This window comes from Ambystoma mexicanum, chromosome 1p, assembly GCF_040938575.1.
Source record: "Ambystoma mexicanum isolate Mex_15411 chromosome 1p, UKY_AmexF1_1, whole genome shotgun sequence".
NCBI classification, from domain to species: Eukaryota; Metazoa; Chordata; class Amphibia; order Caudata; family Ambystomatidae; genus Ambystoma; species Ambystoma mexicanum.
Window position 1 is genome coordinate 713,052,816 of NC_090921.1, and position 14,927 is coordinate 713,067,742.

Genomic DNA, 14,927 nt, shown 5'->3' on the forward strand with positions numbered 1-14,927 from the left:
GTATTAAAAGGAATATTAATCCGAAGTGGGGCTGGACATTGTGCCCACCAAATGTATAAAAAGCGAATGCATTCTAATGTAAAAAGTCTCTCACTGAACACACTAAACCACGCTAGTGTTCGTTGTCTTGTACTGAGGGCTGATAGCTATCTGATTTTGCTCTGTTTTTGTAACTGGATTCAGTATAAAATAAAGTACTTTTTATGTTCCTTTGTAACCCGTGTTCGGTGTATTTCCTTTTGGGGTACTCAGCCTTGATATTTTGATTCTGTTTTCACAGTACCTATGCATCGTATTCATTATTGTTTTACTGTCATTAATGATCAGAACTGCATTCTTTATTGGTGCACAAAGCGTTCCAATTTCAGTACACTCACTTAATGATGCACACATAAAACCCACAAAGGCACCCAAACCTTATATAGTCATTCCAGTCCCTAGAACATCTGACGGTGGAGTGAATGAACTTGAAATGGATGTGATTAGCAATGATACACACACACTTGTGGTAACGAACAAAAGAAAAAGCCAAGAGACAGGGCCGGCAAGGGATGAATGAAGTAACATTATTGACAACTACACACACGCAAACACTGAATGCACACAAAACAGGCCTAGTGTCAATGACTGCAGAACCACAAGCCGAAACAGTGGAAAATAAGAGATTATTTGCCACAAGAAACTCCACAACAGACATTGTGGAAAGACAAGAGGAATCGGAAAAGAAACCAAGAGAAATGATAATGATAAACTAGAGGAATTGAAGAATAAAACCCCAGAGACAGTAGTTACAAATATATATGTTCCAACACAAGGGACAAGTACAAGTTCTACAACACAACCATACACCGGACCAGCATCGGGATGGTTGGAATGGGTTATTTGTAACCAGCAGGAGAAGGATGCATGAAGAGAGGGAAAGAGCTGCCAGATGTTTGTCCACTCAAATGGCGCAGATGATGAAGCCTGCACCATGGACCAGGATACCTGAGAATCCTCCAGTAAGAAAGAGCCATACAGATGCATTTAGGGATGTAGTTATAGCAAACTGCAGGAGAACACTAAGAATCAAGACTAGCATACATGGAGATGACAATGAACTTAACGACTACCTGGACAGCACAGCAATTCCGGGAAACAACATTTGGTACCAGCACATGAAAGAAGTTGTAAGACGAAGTTCGGATGGGGAATGCTTTGTTTGCGCACTCCTACCATACAGCATGATCCAAATGAAGACAATTATGTCCAGGACATAAAGACAAGAAACAATGGAAAGATGAAACACATTGTGATAAGATATGAGAAGCCTGGAGTTAAAGGAGCAGAGATTAGAAGAGAAGCAGATCAGAAGCTAAATGTCCAAAGAAAAACTCCAGAAGAAGCTCGGAGATGGAAGAATAGAGGCCAAATGCAAATTTGGGGAACAGTGCTTTCACCAGACGGTTGGGAAAAAGGAGTAGTGATTAGCAGAGCATGGATGGTCTTCGGTCACTACGAGCCAAACATCAACATAGTACTAAACAGATGCAAGCCATTATGGCCAAAACTTGCAAAACTACTGATATGGGTCTAAGACAGAGGAGGACCCTTGCAGATAGTGCCACTAGAAAGTTCAAAGTTTTGCTTTAGGAACAATGGCACAAGGAAAATGGGAGAGAATCATAACTGTGGACGAGTTTTTGACACTCCAGGAATGGTACATGGAACTGCAGTAAATATGGATCATCATTTGGCGTGTGGATCCAAAGCATACATCAGACTGCCAAGAGGCTGGGGAGGCATATGCATAATAGTGAACGTCCATGTTCCAGCATTGGTGATCCCGAAAAGTGACCTGAATATTGACAGCTTCCCAAAAGCAGATGCTCACCTGAGGAAGAAGAGATCTCTGGAACTGATAACTCAAATGAAGAGAGAGAACTACTTCTCTGCCAAATCAGAAGAAGCTTTTCATGCAATCCCATATGAACACACGCTGTTCAGCCTCACCTCATCAGTGTTCACAACAATTTTCATGCCAAGATTCCAAGTTGGAGCAAATACTAAATGGTTACAGATAACCAGATGGGAGTTACTGCAGACCATCAATATGACAATAAAAGGATTCAATGCAATTAAGGAAGAATTAAGAGCCATCCGACTGATGACTCTCCAGAACAGATATGCGCTTGACATGATCACAGCTATGGATGGAGGAGTTTGTGCAAAAATAGGAGAATCATGTTGCACATTCATACCCTCTCACGACGAGGAAAATGGAACCTTAACAGAAGCCATAGGGATGCTGATGAAGCTGCAGAACCAGATGACCGACGAAACTGACGAGGTTGATGATGACAGCTAGTTTGGAAAATGATTCTCTTGGATCCCACAATGGATGGTAGATATATTCAAGTTTCTAGGAGCCCTACTAGTGATAATATTACTTTGTCAAGGTCAGCAGGCACGCGCCAGAAGGTACAAAGTTTCTCTATCCCAGGAAGCACAGAAACTATGTGGGAAGATGGGTTTATTGTAGCCCAAATGGACTATGCCAACTAATGACATGGAATAAAGATGAACATGTAAGACAGCAGGAAGCCTGAAAGGAGTAATAAAGATATGGACTCCAAAGAAACACTTCTTCAAACTATCATGTATAGATCCAGAAGATGAAGAAGGAATAAACCCAGGTGATGAAGTGAAGATAAATATAGAAGAATCGAGTGAAGTGCATCCAAAAGAGGAGGTGAAAGTGGTCGATGAATCGCCCAAAGGGGGGAGTGTACAGGAGGTCCCAAATAAAGGTTGTACTCCCTTCACCCATTTTGAAGTTCCAGGAACATTCACACCAAAATATGTGACGTATGATGAACAAATAAATCAGCAGAGAGTGCAGTAGGGCACTGCCCAGTTCCCATCAGAAGAGCAACACCTAGTGAAGTACCAATAACCAGACAGCCATGGACAGCAAGGTATCCATTGAGAAAACCCTACCAACAAATGAGACGAAATGAAGATTGCCTAAGTACCGTCCCAGAAGAAACCAAAAAGGTTGTAATGGAAGACGAATGGTGATGGACTCACAGATAGAACAAATGATGAACCAAGAATGACACAAGGAGACGAAACAGCATGAGAAAATAGATTGTGAGCTTATAGTGATCGGAAGCTATTAAAATATAAGAGAGTTAAGTTGTCAGCAAAATGACTACAGTCAATCAGTTTACGCCTGTACATATGCTTGAAATGCAAGAAAGCTAGGAAAACAGTACGGCTTGCTATGCTTAGTAGAAGAATAGCGCAGCAAGCACCATGTTTACATAATTTACCTCAAAATGAAGCACAGTATTATAAGTGTGAGTCCACTTGACATGAAAAACAGAATCATTTTAGGTTACTAGAGGCCAAACAAGACAAGATTCATATTCTAGCACAATAAGAAAAGACGACTGGATCGAAACTCAGCAGATGCAACTCATGCCAAAGGAGCCAAGGTCATACCAATAGAAGGAACGAACACTAGCTATGTCTAATTGAAACTTAAGAACAGAATATCCTGCCTCTGAAAGGTCAAGATAAGGAAGCGTAGGCAGGTAGCAAGCCGAACAAGAATTAAATGCACAATGTCTGCATCATGTGACCAGCCGAGTGAGGAGAAGCACAAGTTCACACCTATGCGTGGCTTCCACCCAAGCAACAGATATCAGAACTTTTCCAGACTAAGATGCAGTTTTGAGGCCAACCACAGTAACATAATTGACATAGTGTTGCTGAAGTGATGATTGATTGTAACTTTAATTGGAGGATGGCTGGGTAGCTGAGGGGGCACCCTGCACCTGGCTCTCCATTCTGCGTGCTGCTAAGCAAAGAGGAAATTTATGCATGGGGTTGGTGCCAACCCAATCACAATGGACCAAATAATCTAGGGTCCTAGAGTTAGTAGAGCCAATGAGACGTTGTACTTTTGATGACGTCCACAATAGTCATTTTGAAGGAAGGACTTAGACGCCCACCTGACAGTATTTTACCCAATCCCCCACTCCATTACCATATACAGATATAGCACCTATATTAAAGTTACCTTTTCATAACCAATACAAATGCTTATTAACTTTTGAGTATTACATGTCACTTATGACGAATTTTCAGTATAAATGATGTGTTTTGTATGAAGTTCAGTGGAGTTGAAGCGAGACGGACGATCGCATCACTGCTGATTGCCATGACTCCCCGTTTTTTGTACTTGTCATTAAACGGACTCCCTTTGCCAAACCATTGAGTTGTCCTTATTGATTGGTGTTGGAGTAATAAATCTGCACGCTCATCCATCTCAAGGTGCAGCTATCTCATCTTAAAGTACCTTTGGAGCAAACCACGACTCTATGGGCCGGCCAGGGGTCTCCTCGGTACAACCTATTTCTATAACAATGCATATAATGCCAGGTTGATTTCTTTTGCAAATTTTGTACTTTTCAAGGCATTGATAGAAATACTAATGTTTTGTTATTGGAAAGCAAACCTTTAAAAATATGTGGGACTTATCACTGGGAAGCTATGTAGTCAAGTGCTTAAATCGCAGCCTGAGTCCATATACTGATTTCACCACTTTAACTAAATGTGTGACCCTGGGCAAATCTTTTAATCTCACTGTGCCTGATCAACTGACATTGCATGTCACTAGAAGTGATTTAGTTTGCTATTTTTCCTATGAAGAAAAACCCTCATGGTTTAGTAAACTATTGAGTTGTTGCAAATGAATAATAGTGAAAATGTACATATTGCACAGCACATTATTCTCCTGACTTACACTTGAAAACCTATGTTAATGTCTTTACCAATGGTGTCCTAGAGTACTCAAGACTGATGCCACTGAGTTTATTGTTATTTACTGTGATGCTGCTTCTGATCATGTCAAACCATATTGTGAAAATTAGGGTTCTGCATATCTTGCTGGACAGGTCCGGAAGAAATTAGAACAGTACACAGTGATTTTATCACTGAACAAAATATCGAGGGGCACTCAAAATGTTTAACCCACTTACCCAAAATATTCTAGGACTTAAGTTTGCTTATATAATTGCATCAGTCCTAAATTATGTTGGGAAGGGTGTTTAGTGGATTATCAAAAATATCAAGTACCCCTCAATGTTTTATCCCAGCGATGAAATCACATATAACCATTAGAACATGTTGGTGCCTTGTATGCCTAACAGTCCCACAGTGTGTGGTTTTGTTGTTCTGTTTGTGTTCAAGAGACTCAGGGGAAGAAGGGGGACAAGCAGCTGCCCCAATTTTGGCTACTACACAGAAACATATTTCTTACTTCAATGGCACTAAATGTGCACTTTGCCTTCTGTGCACCTTACAGGGTGCCCCTTGCCACCTGCTGTCACCTTAACTGAAGACTTTAAATGTGCGCTTTGCAGAAAGTTACAGACTGACTTTGATAGCACCCAGCAACCATCAGTGTTATCACCTCTTTTACTCTTCGTTTCATCTGTGTTAGCACCTTGCTGTCAGAGCAATTACAAACTTGTTTTAGTGGCAGTTTAGTGTTTCAACTCCACTCTGGCTGCCTACCCCTTGAGATCAAAGAACATAAGGAACCCAAGGGTTCTACACACTGTGTCCACCCTCCACCTGTAAGCAAGGGGGGCCCCATTCATAGTGCAATGGGCCCCCACTAAAGCTGGTCTCTGCTATTCCAATGTGCTTGACTGCCAGCAAGGAGGGAAGAGGGTGTGTGTGTTGTGGCTAGTGTGAATAGATTTGGCTGGTGTCACCAGGACACGACAGGGCCCACTCGCTCTTTGTCTGTCCTATAAGTGCTAAATCCACCTCGGCGTGCCTGTAATTCTTGAGACATGCAGCCAAACTAAAACCTCGAAAAATGACTCTGGGGGTAGGGATTGCTGCATCAAATCAGTGTTCATCCCACCATGTCCCGGTTGGGCCCCTTTCAGGGATCTCACCCAGAACCATCTCTCTTGCCGCCCCGCAGTGAGGCATCCTCTGGTGAAAACCATGGTCCATGTCCCCAATGCCCACCCCTTAGTTGATCGTTTACATGGTCATGGAAAGTGACACTTATGTGGGAAAACCAACATTCTGCATCCGTACCATTTCGGAGCATGAAGAGAAACACATAGCAGGAAATGTGGTACAGGTGTTTCTCTACTCCATGATGGCAATCCATCAGTGGCACCTCCTGCATCACAATTTTGATAGTGGCAGAGGCAGGGTCCATGGACACTCTGCCCGCTCTTTTTCGTGTGCAAAACGCAGACACACTCTGCAGGGATCTACTGTAATGGGGGTCTACCTTTACCCATCAGTGGTGTGTGTGTTGTCATATACCCATGCACCGCCCAGATTCCCATGCCTAAATTCATTCAAAACGGATCATCAGGAGAATCCGTCTTAGTGGATGGTGGATGAGCGCCAGGATCATTTCGCTGAATCTTTTCAGGTGAGAGCAAACCGAGGCTGTTATTCATGCGCCCGATGAATGGCAGGTAACCCCATGTCACCACAGGTACAAGCAGTCTTAGGTCAGACAGAAAGAAAAGTGATGAGATAGGTGGAGAGAGCAAAGTTGAGAGGAAGCATGGATAGAGGCACCCTTGGTCAAAAAACAGTAAAAATATGGGAGAATTTATAACAGACACAATTACTGTAGCACTGCAATTTATTGGTATAAACCATGAAAATACATTTATTTTACAGGATCCCTAAGGAAAAACTACATTAGATGATCGTTCAAGCTGGCGCCGGAGTGGAGGCCACCGCACCTGACAGGACAGTTTTTTTGGCACATCAAAGAAAGGTATAAAACATGTTTTTGTTATTTTGTGTCTGCATTTACAGTTTTACATTCTTCAGTAAGTTACCATAAAAAATGTGCAGGTCATGAATGAGAAGTGCTGAACTCGCAACAAAGTGTGCGGCTCACTCAATAGGTTTGGCACGCAAGCTTGAGTATGCAGCCCGGCACTCCGCTCAGGAGCCCGCGCTGGGAAAGGAACTGCTACTTGTGACTTAGTTGGCCGATGTGGTGGGATTCTAGCTTAAGCTTAATGAATGGTTGGTTTGTGTTGGACCAGTGCAGTCAATATTCTAGCATGAGTAATAAAGTAGATTGCTGTAGGTTTTAACAAAAATGCACTCTAAACATGCCATGACGAATGCGCTGGGATAATGTACTCTCTTATAGAAAGCTTGCAGCAAGCCTCCATAAGTGTTCCTTTTGATTATGCATGCTACTAACAATATTTTTTCTGCAAACTTGCAGGAGACATGCTCACTATGCATTTGCTCCACCTGCAAGCATGTTGACAGTGCAATTGTTTTTTTAGCATGATTGCACCAAGCATGTTGCTGTTGCCGTTAACTTCCTAAATCATGCTGATAAAATAAGCATGCTCTCTGCACACTAGCAGCAAGCACACCTTGATTACAAAGATGCGGTCTGCATGCTAGCAGGTAGCCTGCTTATAATGTAAACATAATTTCTGCAAACCAGCCACAAGCGTGCCTGTAATGTAAACGTTCTGTACTTTTTCACTAAGCATTGTTGATATATAAATATAATCTTGATGTCTTGCAGCAACCCTGAAGATAATGTCAGCATTCCTTCTGCAGGCTTGCAGCAACCATGCAGATAAATGTAAACATCTATTCCTTAGGCTTGCAGCAATCATGTTTATTGTTAAAGCTTGTGTCCTACAAGCTTTCGGGAGGTATGCAAATATGGTAAACCTGTCTTCTGCAAGCTTGCAGTGAGCATGCTGAAAGTATAAATATGTATTCTGCAGGGCTGCAACAAATTTGCAGATAATCATAACATTTGTTCTCCAAGCTTGAACCAAGCACGCTGACAACTAAAACATTTAATTTGCAAGCTTGGAACAAGGACACTGAATATTCTAACTGTTCTCTATGCAAAAGTGTGCATTCAACCTACACAGAGACTGCCTCTTCAAAAACTACCTGTGCACATTTTTTTGTGAGTACTCTTACGTAATCAATTTTGAAAGCTTACTTTCAACTCTAAATCCTTTTTGACAGCTTGCTGCAAGTGGGCCACAGACCAATAGGGGATAGAAGTGTGTCCTTTCATTAAGAGGAAAACCCGTCACGGGACCCCTATTGGAATTCTATCTAAACAGAGTAGTTGTTGCAATTGTTGCATTTGTGGCGACATAGATCCCATTGTAGTGAGTATACACAAAATATCTGTAACATCATTTGATTCTTTTCTTCACCTGTAACATTACAGACCCATAGCCCCTCCATGCAATAGCATACACATACAACATCGACACTTCTCTAACCATACTATACCATAGTAATAAAATTGCAGCAAAAAAGTTGTCTGCAAAAATAAATCGCTGCAAAAATGCTGTGGTTTGACCTGGTAAAGGTGTACCCGTTATACCATTTAAGGGGAGCGGAGGTTGCGGCAGTTTCCCCGATCCCCTAAAATGGTATAATGGGCCTGGGGGTAGCACGGTTGTCCCCCACATCCATTACATGGATTGCGCTGCAAAACCATATCCTTTTTGAAGCGTTTTTTTGTGTAAACAGCAATTTTTGCTGCGATTTTAACACATCGAACCCCCTCAGGTTGGTCACTGTAAAACCTTTTATTACAGCTCATAGAAGTGTGAGGAATTCGACTTGACTTGCGCTAGAAAAACAGGATATTACTGTAAGCAGTGTGCGAGGAAGCTTGCTGACAATTTCAAAGCTTGCTGAGCATCCTGGGAAAGAGCTTGCAAGCTTGATTCCTCATTAAAGGACCCATTGCATTAAGTGGGATAAGAAATGCGTTGTGTGCAATATTTGGGGGTGGGACCTAAAAAGAGTATTGCACAGTCTCAAATCCCAAGTAGCTAATAAAGTTTTAAAAGAGAAGTGGCCAGTGTAATTAAAAGAGTGACCTAACAGAACCAATCAAGTTTAATTATGTGCAATGAAAGGGCAAACATTCTGGTTTAAAAGATGTATTTAAATAAGGTTAATGTGTGTACAAATGTTGACCAAAATAAATATATTAAAATATGAAACAGAACATCAAATCAAAAGGGGTCAGTATACTATGCAAATCCACAGTTTTTCTAAAAGAAATCCATTGTTCATACATACTAATCAAAGGCATTCTAATGATACTTTATTTTAATACAATGTGTGGCAAAATCAATGTTTTCTCTTATAATTTCCATTTTCTGTTTGAAAAGTACCTCATTTCAAATGTCTTTAACTGACGTTTTGATTCTAAACATTACTGGAGGTGATATCTACTGGCAAAGAGCAGTATTGCCACTCATATTTTTAAAGATGTTTGGTAAGGAAGGTCAGTTCGGAGAACCCTAGCAGTGCCCTAGCTCAAGAGCAATATTTGAAGACTGCCAGGTCTGAGCCCTGGCTAGCCCTGGCCCACTTAAAGCCTTGCCAGGAGGACTTGGTGGTTCATCATATTGTATACAGTGTAGATGTCAAGGAGGGTTAGGGCTAATTTCTTTGGGGCTTCACTAATGTGGGTAACATAGACGTTTTCTATTTCACAGACATTTTTGCAATTGCGATATTGAAATTTGTCAAGGATCTCGGTCAGGTAGGGAAGGATGGAGATGGGCCAAAGGCTGGTGATGGTCCCAGGGCCGCCGTTTGCTTTTCTCATAAGTGGTGTGAGTGATGCAGGAGAGAGGCATTGCATAGGTTTGTGTTTCTTGGGGCTAGGGATTCTCTGTTGGCTTGCAGGGATTTCACCACTTTGATGTTTTTGGGTGTTTTAATGGGTTAAAAGATCGCACATGCCATGTCTGTCTTCGGTGGTGCTTGCTGATTGAAGTGGATGGTCGCAAGAGTACATCTCAGTTTGAATAGCATGGATTTTGATGTGGAAATAAGTGGCAATTTTCTCAACGTAATCTGCCGCGTCTTGGGCATCTGTAGCTTCTTTGAGCCCATAAGCACAAATTCAAAGGAGACCTAAAGAAACCACCAGGTCTGTGTTAAAGTCTAAGTCAGCTGTTGGGTTTCAGCCTAAGTTGCCTGGAGAGGAAACAGCTGCGCTCCTTTTGGGACAGGGGAGTAAATCCCCCCCAAACCGCTTGCAGGTGAGTATGTTCTTTGTGTATTTCAGCATAAAGACACTGTATAAGTTGTGATGTTTGCTTTCTCGACAGATAGACTCTTGTTAAAATGTATGTTACAAAAGTATCCCCAAATGGTCTTGAAACCTAGAACAGTACGAAATGTAATTGAAGATCATTGAGGTATGGAATGGTCAGTGAATTATAAGGTGTACTGTGAGATTGCCACCCTCCTGGAACTTCTGGGAAGGGTTTGTGGTCTCTGTGGGCCAGGAGCTGTGGACAATCACTCAGAGACTGCTCAGTCAGCAATGACCACTGACAGAGGTACAGTTTACCTCAAAAAGTCAATATTTGACGTGCAACATCAGCAAACTTTCGATGATTACTAGTCGGACTGGGGGGTGGGAGGTGTGTGGGTGTGTGTGTGTGTGAGAGAGAGGGAGAGAGAGAGAGAGAGCGAGAGACAGAGAGAGAGAGAGAGAGAGAGAGAGAGAGAGAGTCATTACAAGGAATTAACATTTTATTTATAATCACTTGTTTGCAATCTGCTTTTCATGGTTCTGTCTGTAGAGAGGCTTCAGAGGTGATCAGAGTATTACAAGGTTGATATCAATCGGTTGAAGCTAGATGCATCATCCCCAAAAGCTCGTGCCTAGTATACGGAGAGGCGAAAGCAGGTTGGATGGATTATCTGGGTTACTTGCCATGCTGATTGCAGGTGTTGGCAAGATAATGTGATGGTTGGCAGGGCTGTGGTCCGGGAACAGAGTGTCTTGCTTTGGTTTCTACTTTTGCTGGACTGTGTTGCGCTGACCACATCTATCTGGAAGGTGTGCGATGGAATATACGTGGTCGTTAGAAAAGCAATACTTTCACCTTTGGAAGGTCAATGGGGGAATTGTGGTTCCAAGTCTTAGAAACTGATAGCAAGACTGTTGTTATTTAGGGAAGGATTTTGCAAGGTAGAATCTTCTGGTGAATAAATTAGTTCCGCCACGTGGCACGTGAAGTAATTCACAGGCCAGCTGATATATATTTTTAGAATGCAAAAGCAGCATTTTTTCTGAGGAAGGTTTCTCAGGATCTTCTATAGGTGGCAGGTAAGAGCAGTGGTCGAAGTGGGTGGAAGTGGATGGGAGCAGTGCTCCTCTACTTTATTAAATTGAGTTTTACTGTTCCTATACTTTTATTTTAAAAATAAACCGTTCTGGAATGGTTTACTTTTAAAATAAAAGTGTAGGAAGAAGTTGAAACTTGCACTTCAGTGCACTGCACTGAAAAGTCCCTAAAACGGCAGGCTTAGAGGAGCAGCTGGGTGCCTCTGCAGGAATCCCTGGCCTCCCTCCCCCCCATATGTTGGAGATCTAAGATTGTGCCGTGTGTGACCCCAGCAGTTGTGCCAATACTGCAGCGTGTGTTTGAAAGAAGATACCCATTGTGACAAACCCTATCAAATGTATACCCGATGTGGTGACAACCTATGGGAGGAACTCCCTGAAGGAATATGAAAAAGAGCAAGGAAAGAAGCTGGTGCTGTCACAAGAAAAATAAAACAACGCCCTGAGATACTAGCTGAAGAGGATGTATGGATCCTACAGAAACTAATTACAAAGTAAAGAATCAAGTATGAAAAAGAAGATTACATGCGCACGCAAAGAATTAGCCGTTCAATAATTGTACAGATGCTGAAACACAAGGTAGACTAAGTCATCATAGAAGCTGGCTATACGTAGTAAATAGAATGCAGACATAGCCGCCATTATATAGGAGCTGGACATCAGTATTGTGTATTTAGTAAGCCAGGACCCATGAAGAGGAAAGGGAAAATTGTGTTGCAGCAAGAACAACCTGAATCGTGGAGCTGCATGGCAAGGCTGTCTGGCCTGAAGTCAAGATTGAATCAGCCAAGGTCAGTTATCTATTCTGGAAAGGTGCAAATGTGTGAAGTATGAATCATCTTGTTAAGGTGCAGATAAAGAACACCAAGAGTGCTAAGTTTTATTCATTTGGAGCATTTAAAACCTGCAAAATGGACCAAATTGTGGTGTCCTGTCACGTAGGCCAAGGATGGAAATATAGAGTTTGTACTTGGAGTCCCATAGCACAATAGTGAGCGCTTGCACTCACATGTATTCTGAAGACAAGTATACGTTTGCAAGGCCAAGTTCAAAGACAATCTTCATGGCAGAAGGCATGGGTGATGAGAGATACTGGGCTAGTTGGCTGCGGAGGTAGTGTCATGCCTCATCTCCCTGCACCTTGGTCTGGGCTTACATGCTGCTAAGTGAACTGAATGCTCCAGACCTGGCACAAGCGTGCCAACCAATTTAAGTGGTCCATATAACGAAGGACCTTATAGTTTGAAAACCATTAGAAACCTTGTATGTACTTTCTCTGAAGATTATATGTTTTAGAGGTATGCATATACTGTCCACCTTTGTGGGCAGCCAATCACAATCCTAGTCCCTATAGATAATATACTTAGATGTCTCCCGTTAGCCAATCCCAATACTTAGTAGGTTTTCTATTATTTTCCACATAGTATGGCGTCACCTCTGACGTATTTTTGATATATCACCTTTGTTTTGGGAAAAGATTGCTGCGAGAGAAATCGAGCGTACGTCTGTTGATGTCTGTTGTAACTCCCTGTTTTAGATAATTGTTAATAAAACAGTACTTTGCCATCTCCCTGAGTTGGTTCGGTTATTTGGACTCAGAGTTATTCTGTATCAACCCATCCATTGCATGCACGTTCCTAAGGGGCCCTAAGCTCACAGGTGTGTTTGGGGGTTTGGATTGCACATGGGAGGGGGCGGGCCAGCAGGGAACATATTTCCACTACTTCTTTACCTACACTTTGACCACTGGGTAAGAGGAAAATGTTTAGTTCAAATAGAAGCAGAGGATTGTCCCAATGCACTTCCTTTCCCACGCTGTTTATTTTGAAAAGGTATCCCTGAATTTTCCTAGACCAAATTTGAGAGTGGAGGCAGAGGACCACTGTGGTTAAACACCCTACTCGTAATAAAGAAGTCATAACGTTGAAAAACACAAGATGGCAGGACAAGAAAAGGTCGTCTCCAGACCGCTGCTGAGTTCTTAAAGTATTGGGATGTGTGAGGTGGCACCATGAGCTTTTGCGCATGCTGAGCAGTTGCCTAATTAGAGAAGAATTCCTACACTACAAAGTGGGGATTGTCTCGTTGTTGGGGCCTACATGGTGTTTTTTTTTTGTTTGATCTCATTGCACTTCCTTTTTATTTTCAATGATAAAGAAGCCAGGCTCTGGTTGGCAATATTTTAAATCGTAATTAACAAAACAGCGTCTGTGCATACAGCAGCGGAATAGGTGCAGCATCCAGTCTAAAGGGCACATGTGGAGCACGGCGTCCATCCAGAGGAGCAGTGTTGGGTCCTTGACGTAGACAGAAGAGTTGATTTGGTAATAAGGACTTGGATCTGTAAGTCTGTGTCATCGTTGGCTAGTGCCAGCTAGTGACACACATCGCTTAGCCATTGTGAGCTAATGACTGTTACCCGGGACTCAAGGGGTTAACGCTCGTGAGCCCCCTCCGTTGTAAAGGCGGAGTTTGACTGGGCAAGGGGGTTATGGGGCACGTGCGCTGCGAGTGCCAGTTCCAGTTTGGTTGTGAAAGAATAAAGAAGTTCCTCTTATCTCTCCGTGTGTGCGTCCTTCATTTGGGCCTAGATCCCTAGGCAACATTTGGCGACGAGGATCTCTCCCGCGCACCGGAGTCCTCCTCCTACGGCAGTCCGCCTGTGGTGGCCGATCCAGCGAGCCCCCTCCTCCTGCTCCACCTCCGCGCAACACGGCACTCCGCCGAATCCGCCTTGCCGGACCTCCTCCGTCGAACCTCCGCGGAAGCGACCCCGCCCGCGCACCCGTGGGCCTTCTCTCCCAGGCGCCATGAGCACCTCCAACCCGGGGTCCAGCCAGGGCTCGCCTCAACTGCCACGGGTGGCGAAGTCGATTCAACTACGACTGCCCCCGCCGTTCACTATGACTCCTCAGGCCACCAAAGGCCCCAGATGGACCGACTGGATGGACGATTTTCGACACTTCGTGAGAGGTTCCGGCGACGGGGACTCCCCCAATATGAGAGACATTTTCCTTAACCTGGTAGGGGGAGAGATCAAAACGGTCGTCAAGGCCATTCCGCCCACAGACCAGGACACTTTTCCCAAGCTGATCGGCGCTTTGGACAAACTGCTTATCATCGAAGTCAATCGGGACTATGAAAGATACCTGTTCAATCAATGCACCCAACTCCCGCAAGAGACCGTCGACGAATTCATCACACGTCTACGGGTGAAAGGGGCGAACTGCCAATTTGATGCGTTCTCGTTAGAGGAAGCTATCCGGCTGAGGGTGATCGAGGGATGCCTCTCCCCCGCACTCAAGAAACAGCTCCTCAAGAAACCGCTCACCATGCCCGAGGTCAGTGAACTCGCCCGCATCCACGAGAGGGTGGATGCGCAGGCCTCAGCCATGGGCCATTCCAACAACGCGAAAGTGGACTCAGGGGAATTCGTGGCCGCCATACTGCCCCCCCGTCAAGGCGACAGGGGCCCTCAGCCATATAGACCACCGATTGCCCCGTCGATGTCAACCCCGCGTCTGCAAAGACAGTGCTACCGCTGCGGGATGTCCTTCCCCCACTCAGGGTCTTGCCCAGCCCTGTCCCAGCGATGTACCAACTGCGGGAGAGAAGGACACTTTCACTCCGTTTGCAGGGAGGGCGTACCATTTCCACCGATGCGGCCCCAGGCGGCCCCCAGAATGCCGTTCCGCCCGCAACCCCTGCAATACAGCCAGCCGAG